Source organism: Pinus tabuliformis, chromosome 6 (assembly GCF_031772625.1).
Source record: "Pinus tabuliformis cultivar Carrire ecotype Pingquan chromosome 6, CPIR1, whole genome shotgun sequence".
Classification (NCBI taxonomy): Eukaryota; Viridiplantae; Streptophyta; class Pinopsida; order Pinales; family Pinaceae; genus Pinus; species Pinus tabuliformis.
Genome location: NC_142292.1, coordinates 1,732,735,437 through 1,732,752,015, shown reverse-complemented (window position 1 = coordinate 1,732,752,015; position 16,579 = coordinate 1,732,735,437).

The window sequence follows — 16,579 nt, the reverse complement described above, 5'->3', positions numbered from 1 at the left end:
TTGACCGAAGGCACTAAAACAGAGAAGGAGGCCAAATCCCCTCCGTATCTTGGCTTAGGCTTCTCTCACTCATCATGACACTCACTAGCCTCTTCACAGCACCAAGCACAAATTTTTTTGGAAGTTTTGGCTCATTTTTGGCATTTTTGGGCAATTTACAGGTTTTGGCTTCTCAACGGGTCTCACCCCCTGTGAGACCCTTTGTCATCGTAGCTCCGTTTTGCAAAAACTCAGCATTTTTGGATTTTTCATGCAAAGGTACATATGCCCATGCATTACCTTGAGTTTTCATGGAGTTTTGGGCCTCCAAAAGGTCAAAATACAGCCAAATTTTGACTTCCTGCCCCTTTTTTGAGCTGCAGACGTAGTCTTGTGAGAATTGACTTTTGACTAGGAAAATGACCTCAAAATCTAAAACTTCTAGTTGGGTTGGAAAGTAGACTCAGAGACCTTTCCAACGAGCTATCCTGCACCTCATTCTGACACCGGGAAGGCCTCCAAACAGGGCTCCAAAGTGCGCGACCCGTTGAGGAATCTGTTCCAGATTTGACCAGTTCAGCCCAGAATTTGCAGTTTAGCTCCAGTTTGACTTGCTGAGGTCGATGGTGGTCCTTTTGACTGTAATTGTGGCACTTTTTGGATACTTTTACTCTTGTTTTACTCTTCTAGAAGTTTCTCTCATGTAAAAGGGTAAAATTGACTGTATGAACTGGTTTCCAAGTTTATAGAGGCAAGTTGTTTTGATTGCCTATTTTGTAGTGCTTAGTTTAGAAGTTGTTCAAACAGCTCCTAGGATAGTGAGCTCGACCCATGGAGGCAGGGAAAGAGGTTAGATCATCTATATTATGTACTTTCATGCTCATTTTCATGGTTGGAGAGTTGGACTCTTGAGGGAGGAGTTATCATTGTATATTTCACTTGTATCTCTGCAATTTTTGGCTAAGGAAGACTAGGGTTTTGCAGTCATCATTGGGATTCTTGTGGACTCATGTGTTGATGGTGTGTTTCTACATGTTATTGTAAGCTTTGTTATGTGATTCATTTCCTTTCTATACTACTGCATATTAAACAAATGAAGTGATAAAGTTAGAATTCATGCTTGCCATGCTCTGCTTTTAAATTTGTTTAATTTCTATGTTTTCTGCTGTCTAAAGAGAATTCAAATCCATTGTTTGCTCTCTTTAGCCCTCTCATCTTTCTTCTTAATCATCCCTTTCAGCTAAAGACATCAAGACAGGTTCCTACCTTGCCCCAAAGACCCCCCTGCAGAAACTGTGTCCAATCCCCGCACCCTAAATTGCAGTTCCTCAATTTGCCACCAAAAAACCACAAAAACCCCCAAATCAACCTTCAAATCAGTTTACTAGCCTAATATCAGTGTTACCGTGTTGGTCATCTCATCCCATTGAAGATCTACCGAGATTGACCAGAGAGAGCCTTCTCCTGCCCCGTAGGGCTAGCTACGAGGCTGAATGGTTTGATGTAGCTTTGAGATTTGCCTTTTCAGCCTAAGGTGAAATTTCAAGTGCTAACACGGTTGATACTGATAGATTGGCTATTGCACAGCAGGACCGAATTGGTACTGTCCCTGGTACGGTTGATAAGTAAATTGTGGTTGACTTGTGACAACTGTACTTGAACCAGGTTGTCCTACAGGAATCTGAACCAAAGTTTGAATCGTAGATCTAGACGGTGGTAAAGATGTCTGAGGAGTAGATATAGGAACAGTAGAAACCAGAGCTGTCAATACTCCGGAAGTAGGTGGGGTAGATTGAACAATTGTTGCGGTAGTTGTAACAGTCTTTTGAGGTGGAGTACGAGGCGTACTAGGCCCAGGCTGAGCAACTACCGAAGGTACAGAAGTTTGAATGTTAGACTGGACTGGTTGCTGGGGTGTACCAGAAACTAAGGGTTGTCCAGTTTGAGATGACAACTGTACATTTGACTGCAACACCTGTTGAGTTTGTGATGGATCCCACACTATATTCATTCCAGGGTACTGACCCATAACAGGTTGAGAATATTGAGGACCATAACCGGGTTGAGGGTAGGATTGATAATTTAAAGGTACATTTCCCGTTCCTTGAACATATGTTTGACCGAAGGGTGGTTGGAAACCTTGGTTCGAGTATTGACCTTGGGGTTGATACCCTTGAGGCACATACTGATACTGGGGTTGACATTGAGGTATAAATTGATACTGGGGTTGACCTTGGGGTACATACTGAGTCTGGGGTTGACCTTGAGGAACGTACTATCCCGTAGGTATGTACTGTCCTTGAGGTTGCCCCCAGATGCAAATTGGGTACCTTGAGGTTGCCCCCCCGGCGATAATTGAGGCTGCCCCCCAGGCGGTAACTGGCCACCTTGAGGTTGAGGATTGGGAATGGAACCTGACATCATAAGAATGTCTTCTACGCTCAACGGCTTAGTACCATTGCTTCCAGTTAATAACCCTTGCTCAATGGGTTGAGGAGATGCTCCCGAAAAAGTACAAGAAAGTGACTGATACCCAGAGGGAATAGAAGGACCGCCGTACAATAAGGATTCGGGCAATTGAGTAAACATGGACGACTGCCTTGACATATTTAACGGAGGATAATAACCTCTAGGTGCTGGGTGATAAGGAACGCGAGGTGGTGAAAAACTTAACCCTGGGTTTTCTAAAAAATTAGTCAAAGAAAGATACCAAGTACTACTTCTAGGTGGACTGTAAAAAATTGATTCACGCTCCCTTAGCTCAATAACAGGTTGATTTTCAGGGATAGGGATGCCTACTTCTTCTTCTGGAGTAGCAAGTTCTTCAATAGCTATAAGTCCAGAAGGAATATCTTGGGTGATTACTCTTTCTACCCTAGGTGAACCAGGACCACTAGAAGCTGGAGAAGCAAACCCCAATGTCGGAGTAGCAGCAAATTCACTTTCAGGCTCGGATATTTCAGGTTCCTCACTTATATCACTAGTAGACGAAAAGCTACCAGTAACTTCGGAAATAGACACTGACTGTGGATTATAATCTGCTACTAACGCTTGAAAATCAGGATGTACTATCAAAGAAGATTCTCCTTCTTCAGGTGACCCAAATCTACTGTCTCTAGGAGTTACGAGGACTTTCAAGCCTTCAAGCTGGCTCGGTGAAAACTCAGGAGGTTGGCCCCGAAGTCTACGGGACTTCCTCGGTAATTCAGCCACGGTTAAAAACTTTTAACTACTTCACACGCAAACAAAGTAAAATCTCAATGAAAACCACCTAAAGCCTCTAAAGAACCAAACAAATTTGAATCACACGCCTAAAGAATCTAGGAGATCAAACACACACAAACAATAACTTTCCGTACTGAAAACACTAGTTGGTGATGAAATCCAACATCGCAGAGTTCAATACAGAAATGGCAGTTGGAACAGTTACCCCGACAACCTGCTTAATGAATAGAATGGCACAAGTTCCTCCACTTAACCGTCTCGAGTGAAGAGAACCCCCCAGAAAATCCAAGTGAGTCTAGCCGACGTCTGCTCCAGGTACAGTGGGATCTTCCCACCACTGTCACCTCAGGAAGAATCCTAAAGAATATGGCCACTAAGGTTACCAACTGAAACAAATATACCTGGGGGAACAGTCTACGATCTGATACGCATGCAAGGGCAGAGTAGCAAGCTCAATCCCCTTGAAGGCTCCTTGACATAATCCAAGGTTTACCAACAAGTGACCCCAGGCTCCTCAACAATGGTTAATTCGAGGTTTAATACGTGAATATCTAGCGTTGTTCCCAATGAGGAAGGATTGATTCCTACACTGGTTCGGACACGATCTCGTGCTTCTCCTTTAAGAGGAGATTTCCCAGAGCATAAATGCAACAATTGGATTTATTCCCTACCACAAGATACATCTACTTGTTTGTTTTTACTGTCTTGGAGAGTTAATTACTCTCCTACTCCAAGACACTAGCCTAAGCTAAGTTGGTGTATCAGAGCCCTAGAAATAAAAATGTTACTAGATGAATTTTACTTTAAGTGTTATTTTTTATTGGTTTTTTTTTAAGTCAAAAGGTGCGGAGATGAAACTCGTGGTATGAAGACTCGAGTCAAAATCACTAAAAATGCACATGAAATGATTTAAACAATCTTTTTCTCTTCGATGAACTTCTAAACTAAGAAAGAGTTTGAGAATGCAAATACTTTGTAAACACAAATCCTTCTTAAGAAACAAATTAAAATAAGAGCTTTTGTCCTTTCCATTGCACTCAAAACGAGACAACTAGTTATTTCACACAAATTTCCCTTTTTCGTTTCAAAGCACTCAACCACTACAAAAACAAACTTTTTTCCAAAAGAGATTTTTTTATTTTTTATAAAACACTCAAAACTATGGAAATGATTAGCTTTGAGATCTATAAATTATAAAAACCTATTTTAAGTCAAAGCCTACAAGATGTGTTTTTTAAGGATGTTTTACTTAGCTAGATGTAAGCTAAGGACCAATTTATGCAGAATCACAAATTAGTCAAGAACAACCAATTTTGTTTTCTTTTTTAAAATGAAAATCCAAACTTTTAAACACAAGCTTTTCGAAGTTTTGTAAAGAGAAAACTCAAAGTGGATTCCTCAACAAGGGGAGATTTCATAAATGGTCAGACTCATAAGAAGGCTGGTAGACACCAAGGTGATCTGAAGTCCCTACAACTTCTAAGCTCAGGGCCACTACACAACCAAAATGAAAAACAAGCCCAACAAGCAAAACTCCTAGGAATTTCACCTAAAACCATAACACTAATGAAATCAACCTAAGGAAAGCTTTTGACAAGTTATATGCAGGTCTGGGTAGTGGATAACAATTTCTAAACAAAAACTAAGCTGACTAACAGAGGAAATCTTAGGTTTTTCAAAATTTTGACAGGGTCCACGGGCCCACAGTTAACATAGGTGCGGTCCCGCTCTGTGCTAAAAGCAAAGGTGCGGATAGGTACGCACTGTGTCAAAAGGCTAGGGTGTGGTCCTCTCCCAAAGCTATGAAAAATGAAAAATAACCCTGGATCTACAAACTTTCCCCAATTTTACACACAACAAGCCAAAAACAGAAACAAAAAGACAGTTTTTGAGGTCAAAGCAAAAACAAGGAAAAAATCAAGTCCCCAGCGGAGTTGCCATTTTGTCACACGGAATAAGTCAATCTTGCAGACAAGATAGACCTTCCTAGAATCTAAAGAAGACCTAATGACAAGCAAACCAACCAGACACTATCTTTCTCTAAATATGCTTTAATAAACAAAGGAAAACAAGTGTTTTTAGGGCCTACCTTAGGTCCAACGCAAGTTTGTGGATGCCCTCGCTCCTTCGATCCAAATGAGCTCCTTTGTCGCAAATCTGCAAACACAAACAAACAAACAAATTAAATAGCACCTAAAAAGCCAATATCATAAAACATATTTAACATGAAAGTCAAGGAGTTCATGAAACAAATAACATGAGATACTTGTTGAGAAAAATGAGTTTGATTGTATTAATTCAAAAGAAGAAGAACTTTACAACCTGTGCCTTGACGCTGTACAAGATCCTCCTAGGGTCCAGCAAGAAGTCTCCTCTACTTTGACAAGTTTCACTCACTTCCCAATGAAGCCAAAAAGGTATGTGATCTCTCCTCTTAAGCTCAACTAGGAAGTCTTAATTTCACCAGCATTTACCCTTAAAAATGTCTAGCTTCTAACCTCTCCAGCAACCAGCCCAATGCCTGAATTTATAGTGCAATGGAGGGAGGTTACTAGGTCCTACTTCAAAGGGATAAAGACCTCCTTCAAAGGGATAGCTCCTCTCATCAAGGGATTAGCTCCTTCTCTTTTGGAATGCATGAACCACCTAAGAGCGGCAAATCCACGTCAAAATTCCTTCTAGAATCATCTAGAATTAACTCAAAGTGAGTTTTTTAGAATAAACTTGCACCTTTTTGACTTTCACAGGGGTCCGCACCCACACCTTTAGGGACAGAGCGGGCAAGTCCGCAGTTTTTGTAAATAGAAGGTGCGAGACCGCAGGTAATAGTGAGAGAAAGTGCGGAACCAGAGTTTCATTGATTTTTAATGTCTTTCTCTTATTTTCAAAGCTTGACTTGAAGAGCTGAGGTCTGAGACTTGCTTAGGAGGACAGTACAAGTGATGATAGACCCATACTGACTGCAAATAATCATGGTGACGATATTTTTGTGTAACACATATTCTTGGGAGCCAACAAATTTGAACGTATCTTTAGGTACAATAGTGGCAGAAGACTTAAGGTACACAAATTGTTGAAGTGAAGTTTGTTATTGTTTAGTTACATTGTTATATTAGTTAGAAGTAGCTCAAAAGTTTTGAAGAATTTTGATTATCCATTAGCGCAAAGGGTTTCATTGAATGTCCATGTAATTGGGTCATTGTACCTACTATGGGAGCCCACATACTATTTCTCTATTTATTTATATCTTTAAGGTGTTTGGGTGGTGCAAGGCAGGAGATTGAAGTCTCCTTCAAGTTGTATCCTGAAAAAGAATTTAGAATGGCAAGGTGGTGCTAGGGCACGTTGGAGCTTGTAGGGCGTTGGAGCATCCTATCAGTTGTAGCTGATAAAACCAGAGCATTGGAGCATCCTATCAGTTGTATTTGATAAAACCAGGGTATTGGAACATCCTTCTAGTTGGATCTGGTAAAACCAAGGTATAGTAGCATCCTTTCAGGAGTTGGAGCTACCTAATAAACTTGAATGCTTTTGTAGATTACTAGGAAGTTGGGGCTTCCCTTTCAGTTGGCGCTGAATTATTTTTGTTCTCATAAAATATTAGAAAAATGTTTGGTGGTTTTTTGCTCGGAAGATTTTCCACTTTAAAAAAATATTGTATATTGTTCTTGTGACGCGTTGATGATTTATGTTTTGATTGATGTTAATGCTCTGAAATTAATAATTAACCAGTTGTCAGATAAATACTTATTTAACCCCCTCTCAGTATTTCCAACAACTTGTATTGGATTAGGTTTCTTCACAACCATTCTAACCACTGGAAGGGAGATAATCGATTGCACAAAGAACAAAGTTCTTGTATTTGAGTGGAAAAAACTATGTGCTTTAGAGTGGAAGGTTGAAGGCATATGTGAAATCATAAGGATATGGTGTTTGACACTCTGTAATGATGGGATACAACGAACCCTCGATTCCTCCAACATATGATGTAGGTAAGAAGCTTTACAATAGTAATTCTAAATCCAAGAGTGTTATTTTGAATGGCCTAAAAGAGTCAATATATGTTAAAGTAATGCATTTCTCATTAGTAAAAGACATTTGGGAGAAGATCCAAAATATATATGAAGGGGAAAAAAGGTTAAGGATGCCAAGCTTTAGACTTTGAGAGGAAAATTTGAGCAACTAAAAATGAATGAAGATGAAAATAATGTAGTTTTTTTTTTCCGGGTTGATGAAGTAGTAAATGCCATACAAGGATTGGGAGAACCAATGGAAAACAAGGTAATTGTCTGAAAAATACAAAGATAAATTCCGATGAGATTTGACGCTAAAGTCATAGTGTTGGAATAAAGATCATACTTAGAAACTATCAACATGGATGAGCTACATGGAATACTTATAACCTACGAAATGAGAAAAGAGTAGGAGAATCAATCAAAGAGATTAAAAGCTTTTATGACATCTAAAAATATAGAGAAAAACAAGCAATAGTCCAAGCCAAGTCTAGTTGTAACTCTAGTGAAATTTCAGATGAAGAAATAGCCAACTTTGTTAGAAAATTGAAAAGAGGGGAAAGTACAAAGATAAGCTTCCTAAAGTGTTTCAATTGTGGTGAATTGGTCATTATTCTACAAATTGTCCTTACACCAAGAACTCAGATAATGACTACAATGAAGAAGTTCCTAGGAAAGTAAAGAAGTAGCAAAGAAAATACAAGAAGTAGAGTAAAAACAAAGTCTTCATGAAAATTTTTAACTCAAAATAAGATAACTCTTCATCTAAGGAAGAAAGTGATAACGATAGAGAAAATGACACAAGAAGGGTACTATTCATGGCAAGGGATGACCGAAAAGAATCTCCTGAAGAATACAAAAAAGAAGGTGAAGTATATATTGAAATAGAACTTATCAGCGCCTTAAAGTACCTAAAGGTAGAAAGAAGGAATATCGAGATATTGGAAGTTGAATATAGTGAACTAAATAAACACTCTAAAATTCTAAAGAATTAAAGAATATTGTCATCAATCTAAAAGTGTAGTTAGAGGCCAAGGAAATTGAAGAAAAACTCGAAACAAAATTCGAAGAAAGAAACTAGGTAAAGGAGACTTTGGAAGTAGAGATATTTTCACTATGAAAGGAAGTACAAAAGAGGAATATCCAACAAAATTTCACTAACGACAACAAAGTGATGGTTGAAATTATCAACAATCAAAGGCCATGTGATGACAAGATAGGATTATAATACAATCCCACATTTGTTAAAGGTTCAATATCCATGATAATAGAAGTTTAAAAAAATACCTATGTAGATGTCATCAAGGACCCTATTAAGGAAGAGGAAAGAATGCTTGCAAAAGAGAAGTTTTAAGATCATAAGATGCAAAAGCAACAATTTGCAAAGGAAGGTCTTTGGAAAAATGTATCACATAAAATATCCCCCCCTCTTAGGTATCAAACTATCTTCTTTTGTGTATGTTATCCTTGTAAATATTTTGGACACAAAGTTGTGGATTGTAAAGGTCATGCCAGGAACATAAGCAACAATGGGAGTTACTCTAAGAATGATTATTCTAGAAAATATCAGTGAAGGTACAACCAAAATTTTAACAGGTTTGGATCCCTAAGTAATGAAGTATAATGCTATAAATGCAACAATTTTGGACATGTAGCGAAGGATCGCAGGTTGAATGCACTTCTAAGATATCCAAAGCATGAGTTAAATGTTACTCCAAAAGAACCTTCAATATTTTGGTAGAAGAAGTATGAGCAATGCGTGCATGATATAAAGTCCCTAAGTAAGAAAGGGTATGGTATGTCTATAGTGGCTGCTCAACACACATGACAGGGGATAAAAACAAATTTGTATCTTTGCAAAAAGAAAATAATGGAACAATCTTATTCAGAAATGATGGTTAAGCTAAGGTTATAGGAAAGGGTACAATTAACCTTGGAAGTAATAATGCCATAATAGATGATTTTTTATTCATTGAACATATGAACCATAACCTACTCAGTGTGATTCAAATGTGTTATGAAGGACACACACTTATGTTTGACACATGAAAATGTGAAATAAGAAGGGAAAAGTTAGGTAGATTAGTAGTGACTGCAACAAGGACCCAAAATGATATATATACCCTGGATGAAATTTGAAAATAAGGATGATTTTTGTCTGAAGAGGATGAAAGTTGAATTTGGCACAAAATAATGGGACATATAAGCTTTGATAACCTTGTCAGAATTAGTAAAAAGGAAGTTGTAAGAGAAATGTCAGAAATTTCAAAACCAACAAGTACCATGTGCAAGCACTACAGGCATGGAATACAGAAAAGGGGTTGAATTCAAGACCAAGGAATATTCCACTTAAAAACCATTGAAGTTTGCTCATACAAATCTATGTGGACCTATGAGAACCAAAGGACTCTAAGGTGAACAATACTTCATGATATTTATCGATGATTACACCAAAAAGACAAGAATAAGTTTTCTAAAGAGAAAGTCAAAACCATTTGAATGTTTCAGAATTGATAAAGAGATAATTGATAATGAAACTGATTTGAGAATCAAGTGTTTAAGATCTATTAATGGAGGAGAGTTTACATCCAAATAATTCCAACGCTTCTATGAATGTCTAGGAATAAAAAGATAATTCTCGACTACCAAGGCACCACTATAGAAAGGAGTCACAGAACAAAAAAAAAAACAAGATGGTGGAAGAAATGGCTAATGTTGAATGATTCAAAATTAAGTGATGTTTTCTGGGTTCAAGTAGTGGAGACAACTATGCACATTCATAACAGAGGAATTATTAGAAGCAATTGTGACAAGACCCCATATGAATTAAGGGGAGACTGAAGAAAATGCTACATAAAGAGGGAAGACAAGAATCTTGGAAAATTTGACTCTTGGGTAGATGAAGGGACATTTGTTGGGAACTCACAAAAAACAAAGTCATACAAATGCTATAATTTGAGAATCAACAATATAATTAAAAATATCAATGTAACATATGATGATGTTTGTAGAAAAAAATCCAGGCAAGAAGACTCTTCTTCAAGGGAGGAAGAAACAAAAGAACTGAAACTAGAAGAAATAATAAAATAAGAAGAACAATTAGATGAAGAATCAACTGTCAACCAGAAAGAAGCAAGAAATAATCAGAAAGTGCCTCCTAAAACTCCTAAATGATTGTACTAGAAGAATCATCCATCAAAAAAAAAAATCAGTGATATGAATGCAGGAATTAGATCCAGAAGAAGCTGACAAATACACATGCCATAAAAAAGACATCTTGCGCTCTTATCCATAGTTCAGTTGGGTATATTTGAAGAAGCCAACCATGATGAACATTGGATCAAAGCCATGGAAGAATAACTGTATCATATTGAAAAGAATAAAACATGGGAATTGGTTCCAAGACCTAGGGACAAAAATGTCATTAGCACAAAATGCGTCTTTAGGAACGAGTTGAATTAAGATGGATAGGTAACTAGGAACAAAGCAAGATTGGTTTGTAAAGGACATGTGTAGATTGAAGGAATAGACTTTGATGAAATATTTTCTCCTACTATGAAGATGGAAGGTATTGGAATATTTTTAGTCTATGCTTGTTGAAGAAAGATCAAGTTGTGCAAGATGGATGTAATTAAAATCAACTTTTGTGAATGGTGAAATGGAAGAAGAAGTCTACATAGAGAAACCTGATGGTTTTCTTCTTACAAAAAATAAAGATTATATTTGTGGGTTAAATAAATCTTTATATGGTCTCAAGAAAGCTCCTAGATCTTGGTATGCTTATATGGAAAGGTATTTTCAACAACAAAGTTTCAAGAAAGGAAGTGCCGATAGAAATGTATACATAAGGATTGAACAAGACAACTTGACTCTCCTTGAAGTATATGTGGATGGCATCATCTTTAGCAATAATGATGACAGACTAAGTAAGAAATTTACCAACAATATGCAAAGTGAGTTTGAGATGTACTTACTCGGTGAGTTTACCTTCTTCGTGGGACTTCAAATATCATAGAAAGATGATGAAATATTCATCTCTCAAACCAAGTACGTCAAAGAAATTTTTAAGAGGTTCCAAATGGAGGATTGTAAACTAGTTAGCACTCCCATGGTGACCGGTTACAATTTGAGAAAGGATGTTGAATCCAAGGAAGAAGACTAGAGATTGTATAGATCAATGATTGGAAAGCTATGTATCTGATAACTTTGAGACTAGATGTGATGCAAGTGGTTGGATAGGTAGCATGATTTTGAGTAGCACCAAAAGAATCCCATTTTGTTGTAGTTAAAAGGGTCTCCTGATATCTTAAAGGAACAAGATATTTTGGACTATGGTATCCGAAGGGGAATGAATTGAAATTAACAACCTATACAATTGCAAATTAGGAAGGAATTATTGATGATCACAAAAGCACTATTAGGCAACCTTCTATTTGGGTGATTGTAACATTTCCTTGTTAAGAAAGAAGCAGTCTTCAGTCTCATTGCCCACAACAAAAGTAGAAAATATCACAGCATAAGCATGGTGTACTCAGGTTCTCTGGATGAAGCAAACTTTATAGGATCTCCAGGTAAAGTTTGATGAGCCAATTCCAATATTTTGTGGCAACAGCAGTGCCATAAGTCTTTCCAATAATCTTGTAATGCACTCAAAGACAAAGCACATTTGTATTAAATATCTCTTTTTCAAGAACATGTTGCAGAGAATAATATTAAGTAGAGTACATTGCAACAAAGGAACAAATAGTTGAAATCTTCACCAAACCTATGCCTTGAAATACCTTTGGATATCTTTGGCATAAGCTTGGGATTCTATCAAGTTCACATTGATATGAATTCTATCCAGCCAAGTAGAGAGGGGGAGACAAGCATGTTGCAGGAAGTGAAAAGATGATATCTTGTCAAGGGGAGAGAAATAAATGGAAGTAGATCATAGGCATGGATTCGGGGGAAGTACATGTGTTTCCATCAATGACAAAGGGGAAGATTGTTGAATTGGCTTTCATTGATGTCAACCCAAGCAACAACAGAAGAAGCCCCACTCTCAATAACAAAAATGACAAGGAATTTTATGAAATTTTGGCAGTTGGAATCACCTTCAATTGATGGTCCTCGTCATGTGTATTTTAATGGCAAGTGGAATGCCCCATAACTCCTCAAGGTTGAGGAGATATGCTTGATCTAAGTTGAAGCCCCTTCTTGTGGTCAAGAAGCCTTAAAGATGATGTAGCATGCAAAATTTATATTGGTTTGATTATGGCATCCTTGTTTAGAAAATCTTCGGCAAAATCACATAATCAATCTTTTGTCGACTCGTTTCGAACCAACCAGTGTGGTTCATCGTCAGGACAAGTTGAAGAACCAATCCGGTTTATGCTTGATTAAATAGAGTGTGCAGAGATTCCAACGGCTAATTTTGACCTAATGATCCTGGTCAAATTAGTTAATTAATATTTCTAAAATAAGCTAAAATAGGTAAATAAAGGAATTCAATTGTTAATTAAAATAGATATATTATTTACGAGAATCCATAATATTATTATTTTAATTATAATGGTCATTATATCCCATAATATATAATAAATAATCTATATTTAATATTATTCCAATATTATTTAAATATAAGGAATGGTAATAAATCACAATTATTTTATAATTTAGTTACCCTAGGTCATTGTGTGATAAATATTTAAAGGTCCATTGGTAAGTTAGATCTTCACGATTTAGTTATTTAAACTATATCATATTTCTTATTAAATATAAAGGTTCATTAAAATAATAAGTTATATAAAATAATATATGTTCATTAAAAAATCTATATCTACTTAATAATTTATAATTCCAAACAAATGTTAAAATATTATTATATTAGGTAAATACCAAAATTTAGGGTAAAGTATAACTAATATTCTTGGTACATCATAATTTATCCTTATTATTTTAATGGTCAATAATTAATATTTGTTCAATACTTTTTATTCCAATAAGAATATTAAAGGTAACTAAGCCCTTAGGTAAATATATTATTACCTATAGGGTTGATAATGCCCAAGTTTTTTACTAATAGAATAACTAATATTATTGGTATATCCTAAAAGCGTGATGGTTCAAATTTTTTATTAATAAACATTATTTATTTAGTATTTATTTATTCCAAAAAAAAATATATTAAAGGTAACTACAACATTAGGTAAATATATTATTCTATATACGGTTTAAAAAGGGGGTTTCTTAGACACGTTAAAGGGAAAAACTCAATTCTAAGGTTATACTAGAAATAATAATAAAAGTATAAATAATGAAAATTATGGAGGAAATCAAATCTAATTATAACCTGCCCAATAGTATCGAAAACGGGTTAAGGATAATACACTAAATAGCCCGAAACTAATCCTAACAGATTAAAGACATCCTTGTTTTAAAAATTAATTTATGGACCTATCCTAATCATTTTTTCTTTCTAAATGGTCAAAGGGAAATTTAATTTAATTATTTTTATCTCCAAGTCAAGTCAGCCTCCAATAATAATTATTTTTGGCTCCAAATTTGAAATTTTAAATTGAGGACAACTCCCTCCTTTGTCAAGTCAACTAGCCCCCTCTAGAGGCATATTCAACAAGTATACATATTTATCCCTCATTCGATCCATCTTACAAGAGAAAATTGATATATCTCTAAAATATGATCTATGGCCTCTTGAGGAGTCACGCCAATTTGGAGGAGTAGATCAAACTTTTAAGGATTGTTTGGGTATAATTTTCATGCTTTGGTTTTGGGTTTTTTTGAGGTTTTTGTGCACCTTCTAAGCCTATTCGACCCTTTTCTAAGATAGATTTGAGGCATTCCATGGTGTAAATTTACACACAATATCTAAAGCATTTTTTCATTGAGTTTATGTACACTGGGTTGTCACATGCTCATATGAAGCTTGTTCAAGAGGATTGATTGTACCACTGCGAATGAAAAAACATTTTGAAGCTTCATTCATATGTTTTTAAGAACCATATAATGAAGTTATGTGACCTATTTTGTGGTTTTTATAAGACCAATTTTGAAGATCTATTTCAAGAGTTTTTTTTTTTTTTTTTTTTTTTTTTTTTTTTTTTTTTTTTTTTTTTTTTTTTTTTTCCTTTGTGATTTTTAGGCTAGTTCTAAAGCTTTATTTTTGGCATCATTTGAGGCCAAACTTACTGGCATATCAGTCATTCATTAGGGCATATTTGGTTATTGTTTTGTTGGTAATTTTCACTTTTTTAAAGTCATATACGTGCCCTAATCATAGGAGAATTTTGGTAGTATTCCTGAGGTTGTCCTTGGTTTGTCTATGACTGAGACTTACATTGTACTGAGGGATAATTCAGTGACCTATATCTATGATAGATTTTTCCTTCTTGAAGTGCTACTCAATGAGACAAATAAGTTGGTAGGTTTTAAGGAAATTTTTAGAACAAGTGTTAAAGACTATACAAACCCCTCTCTTGAAAAATCATTGCAATGTTTTTACCTAAAACTATTTCGATTGCTCTCTAAGTTGATGTGGGGAATTTTGTGGAATATATTTAGATTGTTTGGCACATGGTTTCAACCTCCCTTGAAAAAACCGAGACTGAGTATCATTGTGTTATTCACTTAAGGAAATCTCTCAGGATTAAGGACTAAAGTTACTTCTTAAGATCTGTCTAGATTTTTTAGCAGATTTGTTATTGTAATTTTAGAAGTAGTGCTTATGGTGAAGTCTGAGCCCAAAACCTAAGCTAACCATACCTTGTGAAGAACTTGTGAAGTGTTGAAATTTTTATATATAAAATTAATTCTAGTGCTTCTCTGGAGGTTTGTTATCATGATGCAATTTTACTCTACTTCAAATCTTTGAAATCAAGTTGTGGAGCAGCAAAGGTGAACCTTGGCATTGCAAAAAATTGTATAGTTTGATGTAATATGTTAAAATATTATAATTATACAAGTGTCATTAAAAGAAACTTATGTTTTTGTCAAGTTTTGGGCTATAATAGCTCTATGAATATTAATCAGTTATAAGCCTCATTGAATGCATAAAGACCCTAACTAATCACTCATTAAGAGGCTTCACTTACAATAGTGGAAGCTCTATGTGCTACTAAGATAATGGAAATGAAGGTAAACTAGAAGAGATCAGATTAGTGTTGCAGAAAGACATCCTCAAGCATATCCTTGAGAGCCAATAGATTCAAAGGTATCTCCAAGTACAACCGTAATCGAAGAATTAAGGTACATGAATAGTTGATGTGAGGGTTTTTGTTGTTCAATTATATTATTATATCAGTTAGAAGCAGCTCAAAGCTTTTGAAGAAGTTTGATTCTCCATTAGCATAAATGGTTTCATTGAATGTCCATGTAAGTGGGTCATTATCCCTGGTACGGGATCACACAAATTATTTCTCTATTTATTTATATCTTCAAGGTGGCTAGGTGGTGCAAGGCAAGAGGTTGAAATCTCCTTTAGGTAGTAGGCTGAAAATATTTCAGGGTGGCAGGGTGGTGCTAGGGAAAGTTGGAGCTTGCAGGGTGATGGAGCATCCTATTAGTTGTAGATAACAAAACTAGGTCATCGAAGCACCCTTCTAGTTGGAGCTGGTAAAACTAGTGTGTAGGAGCATCCTTTCAGGAGTTAGGCCTACCTTATAAACTTGAATTATTTTCTACAGTACTAGGAATTTGGGGCGCTTACCTTTCAGTTGGAGCTAAAATATATTTGTGCTCTTAAAATATTAGAAAAGTGTTTGGTGGTTTTTCTTTTGATGTTTTGATGGTTTATATTTTGAATTGATGTTAATGTTTTGAAATTAATAAATAAATAATTGCAAGAGAAATATTGATTCACCCCCCTCTTAGTATTTCCAACAAATAATGGATTTATACTCCTAGAATTGAGAAATACCCTAGTTGGGCATTGGGTGAAACCTTTTGATTGATCTTAGGGAGACTAAGTGAGTCATTGTGGTGCTTATGTCGAAAAAATAGTTGATAAACCACCTAGACATTGGATTCCATCTCCTAGATGTTTGACCAATATTTTGGTTTGAATATCCCTTTAGAAAGTGTCCCCTCATACTCTGGATATAGCTCAAGGGTGGTCAAATGCAAGAGAGATTCCAATGTAACTGGCCAATGGTTGGGTGGAGATTTTAAGTCCTTCCTTTTGATGTCATCCACTTCAATTTACTTATATAGGTAAAAAATGGTGTATGTTTTCTTCTTAGGTTATGATAGCCTTATTTTGATGATAATATGGCTATGCATATTCATGGGTGAGGTTTTAATGTTGTTGATTATCTTGAATATTGTGGTTTCAAAGATTAGTGGCACTATGGAGTTATTTCCTT